This window comes from Neoarius graeffei, chromosome 21 (genome assembly GCF_027579695.1).
Source record: "Neoarius graeffei isolate fNeoGra1 chromosome 21, fNeoGra1.pri, whole genome shotgun sequence".
Lineage (NCBI taxonomy): Eukaryota > Metazoa > Chordata > Actinopteri > Siluriformes > Ariidae > Neoarius > Neoarius graeffei.
In genome coordinates, this window is record NC_083589.1 from 62,918,855 (window position 1) to 62,942,881 (window position 24,027).

Here is a 24,027-nt window from a genome sequence, read left to right on the forward strand (position 1 = left end):
ACTCTGCTCTCCAATTAAAAAAAAAAAATCCCCCTAAAGAAGTATATTATTAATTTGCCAGTCATTACATTTTTTATTTGTTCTAAAAAAAAACAAGTCATACTGTTTATTTGTTTATAGTTGCATTTCATGTTGTGGAGCACCCACCAAACAGTTCCTGATATCATTTACATCATTGTAGCTGTAAGCAGTCATTCCCTAACAGAAACCGTCACCATATTTAACAGTTATTCCATGAAATTGAGTCGTACATGAGCTGATAGGCAATGAGGTGCATAGCACTGAGTTGTCTATAATCCATGTATGATGAGATTGAGCGGAATAACTGTTTTATTCTATCCACATTCACTGGATTTTGAGAAACACAGCATATTTATTTATTTATTTTGCAAATTTGATAAATAAAAGCTTTATACAAAACATCCGACAAAATAATTTCCACTTAGAATGTAAACAAACTGGCAAAATGACAAGAGCAATTTGTGAAAATTGCAATAATAATAATTCTAGAAAAATAAGATACGTTCTTATCATCAAATGCTTTTATTCCATATTTTGTTGCTTTTTGTATTTTGGGGGGTTTTGTTTTCAAGTAGAGTTTTTATTTCATTCTCGGTTGGTTCAGCAGCACGCTCCAACATTTTGTTTTTCTCTATTCATGGTATCTCATTCCCATCTCATTATCTCTAGCCGCTTTATCCTTCTACAGGGTCGCAGGCAAGCTGGAGCCTATCCCAGCTGACTACGGGCGAAAGGCGGGGTACACCCTGGACAAGTCGCCAGGTCATCACAGGGCTGACACAGAGACACAGACAACCATTCACACTCACATTCACACCTACGCTCAATTTAGAGTCACCAGTTAACCTAACCTGCATGTCTTTGGACTGTGGGGGAAACCAGAGCACCCGGAGGAAACCCACGCGGACACGGGGAGAACATGCAAACTCCGCACAGAAAGGCCCTCGCCGGCCCCGGGGCTCGAACCCGGACCTTCTTGCTGTGAGGCGACAGCGCTAACCACTACACCACCGTGCCGCCCTATTCATGGTATATGAACTGATATCCTAGTAGTAGAGTAGCAAATCAGAGTGTGTGATTGCTCATATCCAGTGAATGTGGATAGAATAAAGCCCGAAAGCATGAGCAAATTAGTGATGCTTGCCTACCTTAACATTGTTGTTCACATTAAATTGAGTTCATGGGAGGTGTTACTTTATTTTTATTTTATTTCATATATGTCTTTGTTTACTCCAGCATATTGAAATATTTTGGGCACTAATCCTCAACTTCTGCGCCATGGTCCAGCTGATTATCAGTATTCCAACACACGTGGACAGCTATATTGCTAACTACGCTGTGTAGCATGAGAAAGTCAACGCAGATGATGAACTAACATGATTCTGGATCGTTATTTTTCTTTCTACTTTGATGAACTTACTGAAAATTGATTGATAATAAAATCACTGATTAGACACGAGAGAATCGAAGGAAGTATTGAAGTTGTTTTCTTGGAAATGAAGTAAAAATCTCACACTCACTCACTCACTCACTCACTCACTCAATATCCATTAATGTCAGTTTCCATCAGCCGGCAAGTGTGACATTGCATGATAGGCTTTCACCCTCATTTCCCATGCTGTTCGGTCCCTTGTGTCATTTGCAGTGAGGTTGGTCACCTTTAGGTCGTTTGTGACCACTTCGCACCATGTTTTGTGTGGCCTACCCCTCCTTTTCTGCCTACCAACCTGGATGTTCCTTATGGTGTTAATACAGCTCTCAGCCCTTTCTACATGTCTAAATCATCGCAGCTGCTTACATTTGATAGCAGTCATGAGGTCAACCATCTCGAGCCTTGTGTGTAAGTCACTCACGCTGGTAACATCATCAAGTTTGACACCACACATCCACCTTAGCATCACCCGCTCATTTCTCTCCAGCCTTGCCATGTCGATCTTCCTCGGGGCCCAGCACTCACTAGCATACAGCATGGCACCCCAACACAGCTACCATACACCCTACCCCGTGTTTGAAATGACAAGCTCTTGCAAGACAGTATAGGCAGCAGCTCCCTGAATTTGCCCAGGCAGCTTTCACCCTAGTGATTGTGGCAGCTTCACAGCCACCACCAGCACAAATGGTATCTCCTAGATAGCAAAAGGAATCCACCACATCCAGACAGTGTTCACCAACCATGACGTGGTCGCATGGCCTGCCATTGATGGGGTGAGCTGTTCCTAGGCATCTGCTGCACCTGAACAATGGGTCAGAGATCAGCCTATCACATACATTACTGCATTTCTTATGAACCTAGTGCAAACACCGACTGCAGTAGATGGAATTACTGTTAGTTTTTTCTTTTTTATCAGACATCTAATTTTTTAGGTTTGTTTACCTGACATGTTTCGATGTACGACTGTCGTCTTCCTCAGATTGTCACCGGATGTTATTGGTGACGCATCTTTTATCAGCTGATGTTTCCGAAGGCGTGGCCTTCCTGTCTGGTTTGACAGGTCGGTCACGCCTTCTACTGTCTGTTCGTCCCCTGCAAGATGGCACTCCAGGTATGGGAGAGCATGTATGCTCCCTCATCTCGGTTGATGGTCCTCGGGCTTCGCTTACGGATCTCTATGGCCTCCCTGATCCAGCGCTGATGTTTATTATCTTCTGTGCGGATGACTCTGGCATTCCCCCAGTCCATAATATGATTTTCCCTTTTGCAATGATCTGTTATGGCTGACTTATAATTTTCCTGTTGTGCCTTTTCTTTTATTGTTCGGGTTTGTCTTGTAGCTGTCTCCTTTTCGCACTCTTTCTTATGTTCATTTTTTCTTGTGTTGAAACTCCTTCCTGTCTCCCCGATGTAAGTTTTATTGCATAATTGGCATGGAATCTCATATATGGTGTTGCATCTGTTGTCCGGATGTATTCTGTCTTTGGGATGAACCAGGATCTGACGGAGTGTTGTGTGTGTGTTTGACAGGTGTGTTAATGTTGTGTTTCTTCATTGCTCTTTGAATGCGTTCCGTTATTCCTCTGATGTATGGTAATGTCACTACTCCCCTGTGCTCTTGTTTGTTGGTTTGTTTTTTCTCTTTCTTCTGTGTTTTGTTGTTCTTAACCTGTTCCGCCCCTTTGGATATTGCCCATTGTGGATATTGACACGCCTTCAGTGCGTGTTGTATATGTAGTTCCTCCTGTTCTTTGTCCTGTGGATCTGTAATTATTGCTGTGCGTTCATGTAATGTTCTAACTACAGATATTTTGTGCATTATGGGGTGTTCGGAAGTCCAGTTTAAATATTGGTCGGTATGTGTGGGTTTTCTGTGTACTTTTATTTTGATGTCCCCATCTTCTGTGTGATGTATTTTTAAGTCCAAAAATGCTATTGACTGCTCCGTTTCCTCTTCATGTGTGAATTTTATATTACCGGTATTGTCTATGGTGTTGAGATGGTTGGTGAGTTGTTGAGTGTGTCCCCTCTTCACTTTTTCTAGTATGTCATCCACGTAACGTTTCCAGAGTGTTGGCCTGTATTCTGCTGGTATTGTAGTGAATGCTTTCTGCTCCAGATCTTCCGTGAAAAAGCCGCACATGATGGCTGATAGTGGGTCTCCCATGGCAAAACCTTCCTTCTGTCTGTAGATTGTATTCCTGAACTGAAAGTATGTGGATGTCGAAACATGTCAGGTAAACAAACCTAAAAAATTAGATGTCTGATAAAAAAGAAAAAACTAACAATATTCAATATAAGACATAATGAACGTAATCGAAAGATGGAATTACTACCAACACCCTTCCTACACACGGCACATGGATGCTTGCCTGAGTGTCAGTCCCGCGTGCCTTGCCATGTGCACTTTAAGGTGTGCCTTGGGCTGCGCATGCACGCCGAGAGGGCTACGGCGCGTGCGCCATCAACAAGGCGCACCTGCTGTTAATCAATGAACTATGTTTGGACTATTTAAGGACTGCGCCGAGGAGAGGACAGCACAAAGTATTTACGCCAGGTCTAGTGTGCATACTAAGCCTTGAATCCTTGTTCCTAGTTCTAGTTGACTTCCTGGTTTTTGATTCTTGTTTTCTCATATCTAGTTCTCATTAGGGGGCGGCATGGTGGTGTAGTGGTTAGCGCTGTCGCCTCACAGCAAGAAGGTCCTGGGTTCGAGCCCCAGGGCCGGCGAGGGCCTTTCTGTGTGGAGTTTGCATGTTCTCCCCGTGTCCGCGTGGGTTTCCTCCGGGTGCTCCGGTTTCCCCCACAGTCCAAAGACATGCAGGTTAGGTTAACTGGTGACTCTGAATTGACCGTAGGTGTGAATGTGAGTGTGAATGGTTGTCTGTGTCTATGTGTCAGCCCTGTGATGACCTGGCGACTTGTCCAGGGTGTACCCCGCCTTTCGCCCGTAGTCAGCTGGGATAGGCTCCAGCTTGCCTGCGACCCTGTAGAAGGATAAAGCGGCTAGAGATAATGTGATGTGATGTGTGTAGTTCTCATTATAGTCTTGCCTCTGATACTCTGTCCATGCCTCAGTTGACCTCCTGCCTGTTTCCATGTTTATGACCTCACCTGATCCTTTGGACTGTTTGCCTGTTGTGTGTTTCACACACTTTAGTTTACATCGCTCTGCATATCACTGTTTATGGTTGGTGAATATATCTGTGCTTACATCTGTCACTCTTGCACACCTGACAGAATACTTCACCACACAATGGATGTAGCGGATATCTTCCAGTATGTGACTCCATGACGCTTCCGGGTTTCCCTGTCCATGCAACTCACAGCTTATTTTCACCAACGTACCAATGCCCACACCCCGACACCATACGAGGGGAATTTTCACCCAGCTGGATTCCGTATCCAGTGTTGGGTGCTCCACGAAAACTTCCTGGAACCCAAGCCACCCAAACCCATCTGGGTGAGTCTAATCCTCACCTTCATTGTGGGACGAGCATGCAGATGGGTAGACTACCTTATTCGGGTGGAACACCCATGCCTCGCTTAGTCTAAGCCTTTCTTTGCCACACTTCAATTAATCTATGAGTCATTGGTTAAGAAGGATCCCCTTGAAAATTTCTGGGGAGAGGCAGCCAGGCCAGTGGTTGATGAAGCAGAGGAGGCTGTTGCCCTAGAGTGCCTCCTAGGATCAACCACTCCTGGGGCCTCCTCAGCTGAGGAGACCATTGCCCCAGTGCTCCCCCCAGGGGCCGATACAGTGCCTGCAGTGGTTCCTGTGCCTGCAGCGGATCCTGTTCCTGTGCCACCTGCAGTGGTTCTTGTGCCTGCAGCCAATCCTGTGCTTGTGCCTCCAGCAGCTGTTCATGATCCTATTCCCACAGCTGTTCATGTTCCTGTTCCTGCACCAGTGGCTGTTCCTGTTCCTGCACTGGTGGCTGTTCCTGTTCCCACAGCTGTCCATGTTCCTGTTGCTGCAGCTGCTCATGTTCCTGTTCCTGCACCAGTGGCTCTTCCCATTCCAGAGCCCTCTGAGGATCCTGCTCCAGAGCCCTCTGAGGATCCTGCTCCAGAGCTCTCTGAGGATCCAGTTCCAGAGCCCTTTGAGGATCCAGTTCCAGAGGCCTTTGAGGACCCAGTTCCTGTTCCCGCGCCTTCTGAGGATCCAGTTCCAGAGCCTTCTGAGGAGCCATTTTCTGCTCCTGAGCCTTCCGAGGAGCCAGTTCCTGCTCCAGCGCCCTCAAAGGAGCCAGTTCCTGCTCCTGAGCCCTCGAAGGAGCCAGTTCCTGCATCTGTGCCTAGTCCAGAGCCCTCTAAGATGCCTGTGCCCAGTCCAGAGCCCTCTAAGACACCTGTGCCCAGTCCAGAACCCTCTAAGACACCTGAGCCCAGTCCAGAGCCCTCTGTGATTCCTGAACCCAGTCCAGAGCCCTCTACGATGCCTGAGCCAAGCCAAGAGCCCTCTATGATGCCTGAGCCAAGCCAAGAGCCCTCTACAATTCCTGAGCCAAGCCAAGAGCCCTCTAAGACACCTGAGCTCAGCCAAGAGCCAGAGCCAATGCCTGAGCCCAGCCAAGAGCCTGAGCCAGAGCCTAAGGCATCTCCAGAGCCCGATCCAGATCCTGAGCTGTCACCAGAGCGAGAGTCCACGTCATCTCCAGAATCCTTGTCATCCACAGTGCCTGAGTCCACATCGTCCACAGAGTCCACATCATCCACAGAGTCCACATCATCCTCAGAGCCTGAGTCCAGCCCAGAGTCAAGTCCCGAGGTCAAGTCTATGCCCAGCCTAGAACCCAGGTCATGTCCAGAGCCTGAACCTGAACCCCCACTGGGACCTATTATTATGTATTCTTGCTCCCGGAGGGAGCTCTTTGGGGGGTGGTTTCTGTCAGTCCCACGCGCCTTGGCACATACACTTTAAGGAGCGCCTCAGGCTGCGTGCGCACCGAGATGGCTACAGCATGCACTGTCAACAAGGTGCACCTGCCATTAATCAATGAACGATGTTTGGACTATTTAAGGACTGTGCTGAGGAGAGGATGGCGTGAAGTATTTACTCTGCATCTAGTGTGCATACTAAGCCTTGTTTCCTTGTTCCTAGTTCCTTGTTCCTAGTTCTAGTTGACTTCCTGGTTTTTGATTCTTGTTTTCTCATATCTAGTTCTTGTTAAAATCTTGCCTCTGATACTCTGTCCATGCCTCGATTGACCTCCTACCTGTTTCCATGTTTATGACCTTGCCTGTTCCTTTGGACTGTTTGCTTGCTGTGTGTTTCATGCACTTTAATTTACATCACTCCACATATCACTGTTTATGGTTAGTGAATATATCTGCACTTACATCCATCACTCTCGCACACCTGACACTGAGTCTCTCAGTGAATCCAAGTTGGGGTCAGACATTATGATCTTAGTCTTGCTCATGTTTACATGAAGACCTTTTGATTCCAGTCCAAATTTCCACCTACACAGCTTCTCCAGGAGTTCTCCCAGTGAGTCAGATGAGATAACGGAGTCATCAGCATACAACAGCTCCCATGGACATCCAGTGTGGAATTTACATGACAAAGCCTCCAGCATGATGATAAAGAGCAGGGGACTCAACACTGAGCCTTGATGAACACCTACTTGAACCTTGAAGCTGTCACTGAAGGAGTTGTTGACTCTGACTCTACTTGAAGCATTGGTGTACATGGCCTGAACTGTACTGACTAGCCACTCTGGTAGACCAAGACGTCGCATCACCCATCATAGCATATCTCGAGGAACATGGTCAAAAGCCTTTTCTAGATTTACAAAGGCAAAAAATAAGTTCTTTTCTTTGGTGAGGTGCCGCTCCTGTAGCTGCCGTAGAATGAAAATTGCATCAGTTGTCCCTCTGCCAGGTACAAAACCAAACTGTATCTCATCAATGGCCACCAACTCACAAGTTATCTTCTCCACCACTCTCTCAATTACCTTCAAACAGTGCTCAGTTAGTTTAAGACCCCTGGAGTTGCCTCTCTCTATTGCATCTCCCTTGCCTTTATATAGGTTAATGATATAACTCATGTTCCAGTCCTCTGGGGTTTTCTTCTCAGCAATGATAGCATTTGCAAGCAGGGCCGTAACCAGGATTTTTCAAATACCGAGGTCAAGCATGGCTGGGTTAGGGTTAAATCAAGTAATTTATTCATACATCCTATTCATTTAATATATTAAGCTGTTAATGTTAAGCTGATGATCTCTTAATTATTATTATCTCAATATAATAGTAATAATAAATAATGATAACAATAACAACATGGCATTCATTTTGTCACTTTCAACATATTGTGTCAGACCAACTTTGCTTTTTATTAGAGGACATGCTTAGCATTTTACGATGACTCATGTCAGGAGGAAAATATGAGGAGGAGTAACAAGTCACTGGCACTCCAACTTACGAGATTCTCCGCTTCTTTTGCTGGACAGCTTGCAAGTCAGACTCGGGAACAGCCATGATCTTCCTAGAGTTTTGCTTCCAGTAAAAGGAGCCTGAATGAGCGCAAAAAAATTATAATGTATGAATAAAAACTAATTCTTGAGACTGACATGAATACAAATGAATTTAGTTTTATCTAAAATGAAAGTTAAGTTGCTCGTAGAATCGTAAATTAGAGTTATTATTTCGTTTTGGTTTCCCTGTTTATTATTTGTTCTGTTTTAAGTTGGAAAAAGGAAAACAAACACCAATCCCAACGAAATATTGAGTGTTTTTTTGTTTTTTCATTTTCCAGATTGAATGGAATACTTGAATGATCGGATGATACACGGACCGCTCAGCTACCTGAAGTATTGGCGTTATTTACATTTCATTATCTTAAATTACATTAGAATGTAGGGCTATTAGTTCTGTGTGAAGACTATGTATTAGAGAGAGTGTGTGAGAGTGTATTATTTGTGTGTGTCTGTGTCTGTGTGAGTGAGTGAGTGAGAGAGAAAGAGAGAGTTATGAGAGAAAGAGAGAGAGAGTTACTCGAACAAGCCCGTTTACTCAGCCCTGCACAGGGCTGCCTGTGACAACATAGTTTTGAATGTTTCTCGAAATGCTAACTAAACTGTAATAGGCAATGACAATGAAACGTTTCCCCTTGGAAAGTTGGCATGACGCCGCTGAACGGTCTGCCACTGCACTGACAATATTTTCTCACCTTCCCTCCTTCTCTTTCCCTGCTCTTCTGTTGGCTGTCCAAACCTTCATTTAGTTTGTTGCAACGTTTTCATTTTGCACTCGGGTAAAGCTCTATAATGCGATGTGACTATTAGCCTACGTTAGGTTAGGTGATGTGATAGAGCGTAGACTACACCCTGCCTGTTTTATCCAAAACCCAACTTCCCCGGCCGACACTAGTATAGGCTACGTCGCGTGACGCTGCGTTAGACACAGCAACGATAGAGATAGAGGCTGAGGGATTTCAGATGACATTAGACAAATGTGAATTTTATTGGGGGGAAATACAGATGATATGTGGATGTGGATGCTGCGTTTTACATTGATCACTGCTCGAATTCAGCGTAGTCCAATTTTAAATTTCTGAAAAAAAAATACCGAGGACATGACCTCGGTGTTCTCAATGGTAGTTACGGCCATGTTTGCAAGGTTGGCCAGAAGAGGGATGCTAACCTCATCAGAGGCCTTTAACATTTCCGCCACGATGCCGGAGGGGCTGGGGGCTTTGCACGGTTTCATCTTGCACACTGCTTCTGCCACCATTTCAGATGTTACCCAGATTGGGGGACCCTCAACTGGTTTGGCTGGTGGTAGGTCTTTAGAGGGCCAAGGAAACTCAACATTTAGAAGGTGGTTGTAATGGTCTCTCCAAGCCTTCTTTTTGGCATCATTGGTGAGTGAGATATGTCCTTGATCATCCCTTACGCAACACTCACCCACAACATCCATGTTCTCTTTTTTCAACTGCTTGGCAGTGGCATAAATTATTTGATTTGTATATAGTTTTTTTTTTTTGTATTTGTGTTATAATTTGTGAATATTTTTTTCTGTAATTATTGTGATGCTTTATAGACAGGACCTCATTGAAAATCACACTATGTGACATGAGCTTCCTGAATAAATTTATTTTAAAAAAGTCCTTGTTTCCTTCCGCAATATCTGCAAACCTACTTGCCTCTGCCTTCTTTTTAGCAGCATGAACAGTTCCCTTCGCAATACATTTAGCAGCCAGATAGTCTTGCTTGATACCGCCCTTTTTCCAAACTTTCCACAAGCGTCTTTTCTCTTCAATAGCAGAACTGACAGAATTGTCCCACCACCATGTCTGCTTTCTCCAGTTACAGTACCTCTCTTTGTAAATCCACAGACCTTATCCCCTACTCCGAGAAGGCTTCCTTTTAAAGACTGCCAGGTATCTTCCACTGAGACAACATGACTACCATTCAGTTCAGACTTCACACCATTTAGGAAATCAGTCCTTTCCCTAGGATCTTTCAGTTTCCAAATGCAGAGCTTGGGAGTAAAGACCTGCTTTTGCCTCTTACTGAATTTGAGGGAAAGGTCACAAATGAGTAGCTTGTGCTGCAGGGCACATTCTTCATTGGGAAGTACTTTAACATTGGTAACACATTTGAACTGGCATCTTCTGGTTAAGATGTAATCAACCTGAGTGGAAGCACCTCCAGACTGGTCTGTAACAAGGTGGTTTTCCCTCTTTTGAAAAAGGGAGTTACAAATGACAAGGTCATTAGCCACTGCAAATTCAAGAATTCTCTCTCCCTCTTGGTTATGTTCACCATATCCAAATCCTCAATGGACTCCTTCATAGCCATCTGATTTGCATCCAGTGTGGCCATTAAAATCACCACAGAGTAGCAAGGTCTCCAATTCATCAGTCTTGGACACAGCACAATAAAGCTCATCATAGAAGGCATCCTTAACTCCATCATCCAGCCCCACCTGAGGGGCATAAGTAGAGAAAATGGTTAAGATGGTAAAGCCAACATTGATCTTGATAACACAGATTCTGTCAGAGACCCACTTGACTTCCAAAACATGCTCCACCCACTTCTCAGCAAGCAGAATACCCACACCACCAATGCCTCTATCATTTCCCACCCAGAAGAACTTGTATCTGGAGTCTTTTCCAGCAATCATACAAGCTGAACCACCTAGTCTCTTGCAGGCAACTGAGGTCAATCTTTCTTCTAGAGATAGTCTCCACCACCACCTCACTGCTTCTTCCTCTCATGGTCCCAACATTCAAAATTGATATGTGGAATTTTTGACGTGGTTGCGGGATGTTGATCTGGCAGTGCCCATGTCTGACACCCACCCTACCGTTGATGACACTCCCATCACTAGGAGTCCCGTACTCTCTAATACTATGTGAAACTGTCATGACTAACAAATGAATCAAAGTTTTACAGCTGGATGCCCTTGCTAACACCAACCTAGAATTCACACCATCTAGGGAACTGGGTTCTGATGGTTGCTACCACAATGACATTGCCTTGAGAACCAAAGGATGTTGAGACAAAAACCAGGAGACAAAGACCAGTAGATGGTGACAGTTGTAGATTAAAGAAGATGGAACACAATGACTGAAGACTGGTTTTCAGGCACCAGTAACCCACCTTTCACATCTTTTCCTGTTAGTTTTAAACAATTCTGCTGTGTGAAGGCCAGGAGCTGGACTTGGTTGTTAGAGGCTATATTTTGCACTAAGCCACTGGGGCATTTTATAGGCTGATAGGACAAGATCTCAACAACCACCCCAGTGATAACAACCCTTAGAACCAAATGAAGTAAAAATATGAGGATTGATTTTCTCCAGTAAAGTATAACTTCATCAAAACAATACATAAGTATCATAACAAAGTAGAAAGTATCTTCCATCACAGAACACAACAACAAGAACGAGCATACATGAGCTTACCTAGTGAGATTTTCGACGTAATTATGCAGAACGATTGTTTTTACAGCTACATTATTCTTTAAACTGCTTGCTTCCTTGCAGGAAGACACAAACACAAGGTTCAAAAAGAACTGAAAAAAGTACTGTTTCTGTTTTCTTGAAGTAGGACTGTATGATTGACAGAATCATCCATTTTTATTGGCTTCACATTTTACCTTCAATAACAAAGGCAGAATCTATGAATATGCACAAACATTTGAATATGCAAATGTCCCAATGTCCTGCTGTGACCGCTAATTTGAATATTCTAATTTAGCTAGTATTTAGCTAGCACAACTAGTTGGCTAGTTCACTAAAGTGCAACTAAAGTCACATTGTCATGTGTGTTAGGTTTGTTTATTTGTTTGTTTGTGCAACAGGATCCAAACCTATTAACAAATAATGTTACCATAACAACTAAAATTGTGTTCATCACAATTGTGTGCAGCAACTATGATAGCTATGGTATCTAAATGTTTTCATGTAGCATGTCATCCTCTAATGTCTAATTTTGGGTGTGATTGGATTCGAAGGCATGGGATTTACTTAGTGACATCACTAGCTGTAGGTTATATGTAATGGGAATATTACACGTCAGCCGTTCAGGGGATGATCACTACTTAAACATCAATGTTTTTGAGTTCAGCCAAACTCAACATTACAGCTAAAGACCGACTATGATGCATGAAGCAGTAGTTCATGAATGCTTTATAACTCCCTCATGCTCTAACACATGTCTACACACACACACACACACACACACACACACACACACACACACACACGCCATGGATTACACAGGACAGTGTTTAAGATTAAAAAGCACATGTAATGAATGAAAGATGCAGATTTTCTCAGACTATACAATGTCTAGGGCGGCACGGTGGTGTAGTGGTTAGCGCTGTCGCCTCACAGCAAGAAGGTCCTGGGTTCGAGCCCCGGGGCCGGCAAGGGCCTTTCTGTGTGGAGTTTGCATGTTCTCCCCGTGTCCGCGTGGGTTTCCTCCGGGTGCTCCGGTTTCCCCCACAGTCCAAAGACATGCAGGTTAGGTTAACTGGTGACTCTAAATTGAGCGTAGGTGTGAATGTGAGTGTGAATGGTTGTCTGTGTCTATGTGTCAGCCCTGTGATGACCTGGCGATTTGTCCAGGGTGAACCCCGCCTTTCGCCCGTAGTCAGCTGGGATAGGCTCCAGCTTGCCTGCGACCCTGTAGAAGGATAAAGCGGCTACAGATAATGAGATGAGATGAGATATACAATGTCTCTTCTCGTTCTCATGCATGAGGCTCCGGTGAATATTCCGAAATTTTCCAGAACTCCATCCATTTTGTTCATCTGTCCAGTCTGAAAAGATGAGAGAGAGAGAGAGAGAGAGAGAGAGAGGGAGGGAGGGAGGGAGGGAGAGGATGCAGTCCTCACAGCTGGCTTCAACAAACACGTGAAACATTTAAACATTTACACCCCATAAACTGTACATAAACGTGACACCTTAAGTACGATGCAATTTACAGTCATACTGATAAGTTGCAGGAGGAGGATTAGGCGAGGTTGAAGATGTTTATGAAAAAAAAAGAGGAAGAGCGTCTCAAAAAATGTCCTAGTACCCCAGTGAGTTCAGGGCAAGAGATCAACGTAATACTGTACATGTGAACGTAAATCTGAGTGATTTCCCACAATTCCAAACAGTCAGGAAAAGTTCTTCAAGATGATGTCTAATGTAACCTTCTTCTTCTTCTTGTCTTTTCGCAGTTGAGTTGAATTAAACTCCAGAAAGTTCTACAGACTCGACCTCAGAGAAGAGATCAGTCCAGCAAAGGGTTCACAGGTGAGTATTTATCTCAGCAGACATTTCCATTATCGCCAGACTGATTTTAAGGCTGATTTTAAAGCTTCTTTTGCCTCTTCTGTGTCCTGAAGATCAAATGGATCATCCTGTGTAAGATTTTAATCTTACTCACTTTAATTAACTTACAAATAAACTTTGTAAATATTAAACATCCCATTTTTATGTCGTGTATGAAGTAATAAATAAAACACAACAATGAGGTGTGCAGTTAGAGGAAAATAATCAACAAGTTAATCCTAATGGTAGGAAATTAAATAAATAAACAAGACCGTCAATGATGGCATAGCTCACTCCGGCCCAGTCTAGTCCAGAAGGAACGATCTAAAGTGGGCCACCTTGTGCAGTTCTACTCTCAACCAATCAATTGTAATGAAGCAAATCTGGGTAGAAGTTATATGCACCCTAGGTTCCCCTACCTTCCTGCCAAAAAGAATAAAAATCAGTGAAGAATTGAGAGAGAAGAAGCGATTTTTGTGAAATGTGGATGATGACGGAGGGACAACGGACAACACATGATGGTATAAACTCATCACCTGTCAGCCGGATGAGCTAATATATGTTAGCTCTAGACGAGGTGTTTTATTAAACATCATCAACACCCAACTAACGTTATCAGAATGCTCAGTTCTGTTCATTAGAACGTTATTAGAACATTATTCAGACAGTGTTACAGAAGTGTTAGTGCTAGTGATCGGAAAACAGCGTAGAAATGTTTATCAGCATGAGGTGACAAGAAAATGCAGAAAATTTGAGACTGAACATTCTGAAAATGTTCAGGAAACCTTCCTCAAACATAAAACAACCAAATGACTACATGACTACACACTGAATTGAAGGTGATATTATTGAAGGTGATATTATTGAAGGTGATATTATTGAAGGTGATATTGTCCACTGGTTGTGGTGTAGCTCCAGAACCAGTTTTGGGCGTTGGTTTCCTCAGGCCTTGGTCTGCCATGAGTGATGCCTGTGCTCCTTGCTATGGACTGCAGTGAGTTCATTGCTCTTTTTAATATCAGGGTTGTCCAGTGCTCTGTACGGTGGTGCTTCTGTGCTTGGTATGGTGTTCCGAGCAATGGTGTCTGGTGGTGTCACAGTGGCTACGCAGATCGTTTGGGACATACTGTACCTGTGTGTGCCTTTTGGTGGGATTGTGGGCAGCTACGCCACTGGAATGAGATCCTGACCCTCTTTTGATGGGTTTTGTTGCAGTTTTTATTTTTTGTAATTGTAACGTGACCTGGGGTGGCACGGTGGTGTAGTGGTTAGCGCTGTCGCCTCACAGCAAGAAGGTCCTGGGTTCGAGCCCCGGGGCCGACGAGGGCCTTTCTGTGTGGAGTTTGCATGTTCTCCCCGTGTCCGCGTGGGTTTCCTCCGGGTGCTCCGGTTTCCCCCCACAGTCCAAAGACATGCAGGTTAGGTTAACTGGTGACTCTAAATTGAGCGTAGGTGTGAATGTGAGTGTGAATGGTTGTCTGTGTCTATGTGTCAGCCCTGTGATGACCTGGCGACTTGTCCAGGGTGAACCCTGCCTTTCGCCCGTAGTCAGCTGGGATAGGATCCAGCTCGCCTGCGACCCTGTAGAAGGATAAAGCGGCTAGAGATAATGAGATGAGATGAGATGTAACGCGACCTTGGGTATGAGAAAGGCGTTATATAAGTTTAACTTATTATTATTATTATTATTATTATTATTATTATTATTATTATTGTTGTTGTAGTTTCCTATAATCGCCTGTCCCAAAGTGTTTTATTCTTCTTGCACCACAGCAGTGAGGAACCTGAAGACTCCTTCCATAAACATTCAACAGCCTTTTCTTTGGAGGAAACAACAGTGACTTGTTGCTACAGAAACTATAACTGATCCAGTGCTTATTCCCAGCCTGGACTGTGAAGGGTTATTCAGCATGTTCAATCAGGACAGAAACAAAACTCCAGTTGTCTTTGTTTTATGAGTTCAGTCCAGAGTGCATAATGACTCAAATGAAGATTACATACTTTATGAGTAATTAGAGCTGAAATCCAGTAACTCCAAAGGGTTCACTAACTTTTTCTTGCAACTCTGGATCATTTCTCAGCCTCTGAAGCATACAGTAATATTATCTACTGGGTAAAATACTCACTGCTACACTTTTTAGTGCATGTTAAAGTGTCAGCCTTGTAGGAGTGTGTTATTAACTAACAGCCTCTGAGGCGTATAGCGATGTTCACATCCTAAGAGGAGGTTGGTTAAGATTGTCTGTAGAGTTCAGTCCTCATTTAAAGCCAGAAACAAAACAAAAATAAACAAACAAACAAACAAACAAAAAAAACACTGTGATGCGATTAAAAAACAACAACAAAAAAACCAAGTCCTTCTTGTACAGCGCTGCTGAATTCTCGAATCTGATTGGTCAAGAGAAAAGTGTTGATTAATTTTCTAGACAGTAGTGCAGCTTCAAACAACAGGGTCCTTAATGTTTTCATTTCTATAGCAACAAGAACTTGAATACTCAATTCTGATTGGTCAGTTACAGAACTCTATGTATAACCACCATTGCTATGGAGCATGTCATTAGCAGAAGGCAAATCTTTTGAAATAATTTTTAGATCAAATTTTTGTGTCATATTAACAATTTCTTTAGTAAGTAGCCATGTAATAAATGGGATAGCATACAGTGAGACGATCATTATAATGAAATTAGCCCTGATGCAGGACTGCACATGAAGCTGGCTCACTTTACATTATTCAACAAGTTACACATGAAACCGGTAATATGGTGATGTTTTCTTGAAGTCAGGAGACGTTTGTTTATTTTACATGATTTATGGAAGGAGTCTCCAGCGTCAGAGCTTTGTAACATCTTCACGACAGAGGAGTTTACACTTTCCAGTTTCTCAGGAACATAACACTGTATTTTTTATGATTTATAAAGTTCTATTAACCTCAAGAAAAGAAAACAAGAAAACACGTACACTGGTGACAGAACAAGCTGCTGTATCCCTGCTATAACATAACATAACATAACATAACATAACATAACATAACATAACATAACATAACATAACGAAATGTAACGTAATGTATGTGAGAAGTTGTTTCATAGACATTACACAACATTAAAAATAACTAGAAATGTAAAAATAAAAAGTGTAACGAGTTTTTTTTTTTCTGTTTTAACGAACGAACTGTCATCTTTAAGGTGTAAGAGGAATAAAACACATCAGGACATGCTGTGGTAGGGAAAATAATTTTATGTCGTCTTAATGTTTAGGGCTTCTTTGCTTGAAATAAGGCACTATGTCAAAAATTTCTGTAAACATTTCTACAATGTTAACATGAATGTTTCTGAAATGTTGTTTGAAAAACATCCTAATGACAGAACTTAGTAGTACGTGAGGAACCTGACACAACTCTGACTTAAGAACTTGTTGAATTCGTTACTGAACATTCCGATAACATTGTGTGGTAGCTTGAGGAACAAATGTCCTTTATTAGTGATAGTGTTTCATAAAGCGAGGTAATATCTGAAACAGCGGAAATGATTCTGTGTTTCTCCAGCAGCAGCATGAGCACAGAGACAGTCTCTGGCCCTCATGATCACTGGAATTTATTGGTGCTTAGAAGGCGTGAGCTATTAAAACATTACAGTAGACATTAGCGCGAGGCCAGGCAGCCTGTTCGGCCTAACGAACATATGCTTCCCCGCTGATGCCTAAACTCTTATTTATGGATTTAATTTAATGTGCAGGAAGAATTCTAAATTAAATTTGGTGCGTGCCTCCGGAGAGTGCCGGTGTATAATAACATGGTAATTTTTACACATCTTTGTGAGAAATGAGAAAATTAATTCTTTCTGACAAGCTGTAATTATTGGGTTTGGAACGGGCGCAGCTGAACAGTTTGAGCTCAGCCAGTCTGCCAATGAGCTGAAGGAGAGAGGCGCAGATAGCGAGGACACGCATAATTATAGATGCACGCTCGCACATGGACAAACACACACACACACACACACACACGCATGCATGATTATGGAGCAAAGAATAGAGATAGACACAGAGAAACAGGACAAGATTTCTCTCTCTCTCTCTTTCTCTCTGTCTCTCAGAGTTAACAGGTTCAGTTACATTCTTTACTAAAACGCTGTTCCAGAGCGGCGAGTGACCTCCTGTAGGTTTGTACCGACTCCACAGCCAAGACAGGAGCATCATGGGAAGGTTCTGCAGAAGCAGATGGGTTCTGTAGCCGTGTCTGCTGTCTGTCATTGATAGTCCCTCAGTCAAGGTCATTTATCATCTGATAATCAACACCAAACCTAAAGTCTTCAAAATAGTCATGAGACGAGACACACTGTGACATAACCATAAACATAAACACACACAATCATATGTATCATCAATTATCAAGATTTTGATCAAGATATAAATATTTTCTCATGGAAATCAGAAAAAATGTCTCCCAAATGTCATTACTGCTTCACCACTTTTGCAACCCTTGGGGTCCAAGACAGAAAAAGAATGTCCAAAGAAACAGAAACAGAACTTCCTGTCACAGGTGTCTCATATATAGAAAGAAAGGATGTTACATGGTTACATGAAGATATGAAGTTTATCTTCAAGTGGTGAACGTATTCACAAGTGAGCAAAAGGATGAGTGAAAATATTTTCAACATGAGAAGATAAACTTCATATCTTCACCCCACCGTGTAATATTCTTTATATTATTTGGACGTATCCACAAAAAATCCACAAGTCAATGAAAATAATTTTAATTTTGAACCTGTTCTTCATTTTGACTGGTGAGCCCTGTGCCATGTTTCTCTCAACGTGTGTCTAGTCAGCAGGAAAACACTGGGAGTGATATCATCGTAGTGAAATATCAGGAATTATAATTCATACAGGACACATTTTTTTCAATGGAATAAAAACGTATTCTATTCCCTTCTAACAGGTTTCATTAATTTGGTTTTATAGCATACAATATTGTTAGCATATCGCTTATCCTATGATATGCTAACAATATTGTTGAGAGAATTTTGAAAGAGAAAGACGCATTGAACACCCAAAAGGAATGTGTATGCATAGTAATAATAATATTGTCTGGCTTTTTTTTTGTGGTCTATCAGATATATTCCACTCAGCTACTCGTCTTTGACTTGTTCAGTATCACGCTCGCTGACTAGAATATATCTGATAGACCACGAAAAAAAGCAGCCAATATTATTTAAATATGTCACTCAGATCCGTGATGTATTTCATATGAAAAATGTGAGTTTTTCAGCACAAGAAGATAAACTTCATATCTTCAAGCCAAAGTGTGATTTTCTTTTTATTATATCGACACACACGGGTGCAGATAGAGGGGGGGACGGGGGGGACTCGTCCCACCCAGATTTAACTTCACCTCGTTCGGTCCCCCCCACTTATAGGGAGGAAAAAACGTCTATGCTGTCTTTCTTTGCATAAGGCAAACCTCACGGAAAAATCAAAAGACTAATTACCATTCGGTTTATTGAGGTGCACAGCAGTGTATACATAGTTGCAACAACTCACATAAAACAAAACAAAGACTGATATTCGGTTGGTTGAGCTGCGCAGACTGCAAAGGTTGCGAGCTCGAGCTTGGTTGCTATGGTTACCCACAACAAGTTTGACAGGCATATCGGGGACAGCTCCTAGTTCAGGACCCCAACACGGCATGATGAAGGGTGCCAAACCGAAAAGGCAGAAAACAATTGCATCGTTTTTTTCAAAAAACAACGACTGTAAGTAAACTGTGCCTTACTTTATCATATCACCTTGCAATTTTTTGATAGTCTGTTCAAAGTAATGTCGTAGTGAAAGTAAAATCGTACGGAGTAGAGATGCCTTTCTGGTAGCCTCCTTCTTTCGGTGGCAGCCTGTAGATACAGTGCTCAGAAGGCAGTTTTAATGTTTAATCTGGCGTTCCCTGCCATAATTTCAGCGAGCATATTGTTTCATAAGGAAACTTTGCGAAGAGTTGTTGACTGACTGCCGCTCACGCAACACACAGGCATAGTTAGAAAGTCAACACATGTTGACAATACATGTTGGGGTGGGGGTGGGGTTGGTTTGCTGGCAGCTTTGTCCCCCCCCCCCAGTTCAAAAAACGTATCTGCGCCCCTGTTGACACATTCACAAACAAAAAGTCCCCAAATTTATCAAAACAATTCATCGATTTCCTCACGAGTGACAGATAGAGATTTACATCGTGGTTCTGGTTCTCCATGTCCCAGATGGAGCTCAGATGAAAAATACCAGTGGCGTATTTCCCACTAAAACACTCGTATCCACACAGTGTTCTTAAACGTCATTCCTGCAACGTCTACTTACTTGTGGAAACACTAAACCCTGTGACTGTATGATGACCGTACATATGAACACCATCCGTGTACCACCACAGGGAACCTGATTGTAAGTGCAATGCATTGTATCTCATAAACACTTCACAACTGGACAATGAAATTTGTATCTTTATTTCCATAAGATAGGTGGGTTTTTAATCCAGCACTTAATTTTAATTTGCTTTTGAAAGAATAATGCAGGATTATTTATGAACACTGCAGCAGCCCTTGGCAGTAAGAACAACAGCAGAGAGTCTCTGATGGGTGCAGATGTGTTTTATTCCTCTTGAACATGAATATAGCACTGAAGACCGGACATGAAACACCATCCAGCAAGAAAACAAAACAAAACAAAACAAAAATAATTAATGTAACATGGTTGCAAACAAATGCACAGTTTTGCAGAGTAATTTTCTGATTCTGCTCTGAATGTTACACTCCTCGCTCTGCTCAACCAAGGACCAACCAAACCTCTACATGTTCACCAAACATGCCCCATTAGCCTCTGCACTCAACGTCTCGTACTAAACCACAGTTCAACCAGTGTACCAAACACAAACAGAACACACTCAGTAAACAGCACACACACTTTACACTGTGCATGAATGACACATCAGGATGACAGACAATAAAGCTTTATAACACACCGCACTAAACCTCTGACAGAGGAACATGGGGAATAAAAACAGCAGCAAGCATCTGGAGCAGAACTAATACAGCTTCCTGGGCTGAGAGCCCCACCCGGAACATGAATAATGAGTAACAGCTCTGATCGCCACTTACACACACATTTTACACTCATTGGGAGCGCCGCTTTTTCGCATAAAATATGTAACCGTCCTAACACTAACACTTCTGCATTTGAACGTTGTGCAGGTAACGTTCTAATAACATCATGAAGCACACCTTTATTAGAGATTATATTTTCACAAGAGTTACGCAAAGTCTGTTTCCCAGGATTCTCAGCGAATCACATCACGCCACACAACAGCCCACGCCAGCCAATAAAAGAAACTCCATTTCCCCAGATCCTCAGCCAGCTCACAAACTGCAGACCACATCAACACAGAACAGTCACATGACATGTAAATCTCTTTTCAAAACTATTCCCATCACTATTATTTTTCATCACAGCGTAGCACTTCAGAAAACTTTCCAGAAAAGCATAAAGTTACATCAAGAGCTGTTTTTATTATTTTTTTCCCCCAATCACTGACCAATCAGGTAGCCAATCAAATTAAAGCCAAGTGTTGCTATGGTGACAGTTTGCATATCAGTTTTTTTTCTTTCTGTCAAGTTGTACCTAAATTCCAAGAAGATTCTTTCATGTTTTTTTTTAATAAATGTTCCTCCAACATTCACATTCTTACATCTAAAACCTGAACACTACTTCCTTTCTGTGCTACTGAGAATGTTTTTAGAAAGTTGCATGCATGATATGTTGCTTGTCAGTTTTTTTTCCTACAGAACAATGTCATAACTTACTAACTTAATAAAAATCAGAAATAAGGTGTGTGTGTGTGTGTGTGTGTGTGTGTGTGTGTGTGTGTGTGTGTGTGTGAGAGAGAGAGAGAGAGAGTGTGTGTGTACATGCTGACTGAGCATCCAGAGGCCATTTTAGATTATTTATTTATTTATCATGTTCCATTTTGTCATGTGCTTTTGAAATTTTAATCTGCCCATCCCTGCGGTTTGCAATCCCCAGGAGAGAGACGTCCTACAGGCCACTGGGGTGAATTATAAATGACCGTGTGTGTGTGTGTGTGTGTGTGTGTGTGTGTGTGTGTGTGTAAGTTAGTGTGATGAAATGCAGGTGCCAGTGTGCATGATGTCCTCCTCTCAGATGCCAAGTCAGGCTTTCTCAACTCTTTTTATGGTTCCGCTGTCACAGGACATTAAAGGATGAGTCCATTGTCTTTCACTTAAAGATAACGGCTGATGTTTACTGTCCCTCACTCAACACTCGCTTGTCCTCTGAGGACGGCGCAGATGAAACATTTATTTCCCTCCTGTCCTGACACACACCCGAGACTCAGAGGAGTTTGTGTATTGTCTAGTGCCCATTTTTCATGCTAATAACATAAACAGCACTGTCCTATATATACAGGACACTGCACGGAAATAGGCTGAAATATGGAGGGGGTAGAATTAAAGGTACAATAAGTGTACAATAGGTAGAATTAAAGGTACAATGGGTAAAATTAAAGGTACAGTAGGTAGACTTAAAATAGTATAGGTGCAAATAAAGGTACAATAGATAGAACTAGACCGGACAATTCCCCGGGGGAAATTGTGAGAGGATGCAGTGCGCGAAGCAATTCGGTCACGCATGTTCGCTGGCCGTGAATGTGTGACCTGCAATGATGTTTCAATGCAATGATTGTGTGTGTGCTTGAGATAGCAGCCGTCATGAAGAAGAGCTATTCAAGAGTATAACCAAAGTGACTACAGGCGGAAATTAGCATGTACTGCTATAACCTGGGACAGACATCTGTCCTTACCACAAGGATAATGTTTAATTTGTGCACTGTCCCTTTTAAAAATAAAATAAACTCTAAACTCTAAGAAGAGTGTTTGTAGTTTGTATGTACGAACAGAAGTGTTCCTAATAAAGTGGGCGGCTAAGGTGAAGTGTCATGCCGACCGAGGCTGTTTTTCTGTCCCGTTTATAATGGGTGTCAATGAGCTAAGACACACAAGGTCTTGAATTTTGTGCTGTGTTTTACTACGGAACAGGCCTCGAACAATGACAAATAACTCGACAACGGAAGCAGCTATTCACAAAATTCTTTCACAGTGAGCGCTAGAAGGGTCTCCTGAATAAAATGATGTATTTTTTTGTCTGTAGTCTTAAAAATAACAACACTAGAGCGATTTAAAAACGAGTGACTTTTCTCTCACGTTTATAATGGGTGTCAGTGAGGGCTGTCAGCTGCCCTGTCCTCAGTTTGACGCTTGTCATTCAAAAACTGTAAATCCTATCGTTTAGGTAGACACATTGTGTGAATCAGGACAAGTTTTCCTACTACTTTTGAGAAAATCATGTCTGTAGAGTGAAATTTGTGGCTGAAAACACAGTTTAAGCGAGAAAGTTTGAGCTTTATTTTCAACCTCTCTCCACTCTAAGTTAACGACCCTCACTGGTGTGTAACGCAATAGACACCCATTCAAAAGCCGGATTTTCTCCCGGAACCCACATGGCGGTTGAGCCGGGACTGAACCGAAAGTGTAGAACCTAGCAGAAAAGTTGAATGCCAGATCCACAGAGGAGAAGTTTTCCTACATTTTAGAGTTTGAATCACGTCTCTAGGTGAAAGCATGCCAGAGCAGCGGACGTTTGAAAAACGTTGAAAAAGTGCTTTTTTTTCAATTAATTCCATAGAAATGAATGGGGTTTTTTGGGGCGATTTTTTCGCGACTACGTTGCGAAAAAATCGTATTCTGTAGAGAAAAGTAATAGCATAGTGAGTCCGATCGAGCCGCACGTTTTGATATATTGTTTGTGTGCGACGTACGGTTATTGAGTTATTCAAAATCAAAATTTGCATAGGAGGAAGAAGAAGAAGAAGAAGAAGAAGAAGAAGAAGAAGAAATACGTAGAAGAACAATAGTTGCAGTGCTTTGCACTGCAACCTATGGGCTCCCCTAGGGGAGCCCATAGGTTGCTGTGCTGCAGCACTGCATCCTAATTAAAGGGACTATAGGTCAAACGAAAGGTACCATGGGTAGAATTAAAGTTACAATGAGTAGAATTGGGTAGAATTAATGGTACAGTGGGTAGGAGTAAAGGAACTAAAAGTCAAACTAAAGGTACAATGGGTAGAATTAAAGGTACTATAGGTAGAAGTAAAGGTACAATGGGTAGAAGATACTATATTATGTAGAGGTAAAGGTGCTATAGGTAGAAGTAAAGCTACAGTGTGTAAAAGTAAAGGTAATATAGGTAGAGGTAAAGATACAGTGGGTCGAAGTAAAGGTACTATAGGTAGAAGTAAAGGTACTAAAAGTCAAACTAAAGGTACAATGGGTAGACTTAAAGTTACAAAAAGTAGAAGTTAAGGTACAGTGTGTAGAAGTAAAAGCACTATAGGTAGAAGTAAAGGTACAGTGGGTAGAAATAAAGGTACTATATGTAGAAGTAATCTCTCCAGTGTCTCCTGGGTTTGCCCTGGGGTCTCCTCCCAGTGGGGCATGCCCAGAAAACCTCCCTTGGGAGGCGTCTAGAGGGCATCCTAACAAGGTGCCCGAACCACCTCAACTGACTCCTTTTGATGCGGAGGAGCAGCGGTTCTACTCTGAGTCTCTCCCGAATGACCAAGCTTCTCACCCTGTCTCTAAGGGAGAGCCCAGCCACCCTGGGGAGAAAACTCATTTCTACCACTTGTATCCGCAATCTCATTCTTTTGGTCACTACCCATAGCTCGTGACCATAGGTGAGAGTGGGAACATAGATG

The 24,027-nt window shown here is 42.4% G+C and overlaps 1 protein-coding gene across 2 annotated transcripts in view; it reads left to right on the forward strand.

Annotated features, from left to right (window-relative positions):
* The window catches only part of sox5 (SRY-box transcription factor 5), a 524,923-nt gene that overhangs the window by 206,941 nt on the left and 293,955 nt on the right, over positions 1–24,027 (forward strand). For both annotated transcript variants that reach the window (XM_060903479.1, XM_060903480.1), the window contains exon 3: positions 13,133–13,208. The gene's annotated coding sequence lies outside the window, so the exon portion shown is untranslated. The remainder of the gene's footprint in view (positions 1–13,132; positions 13,209–24,027) is intronic.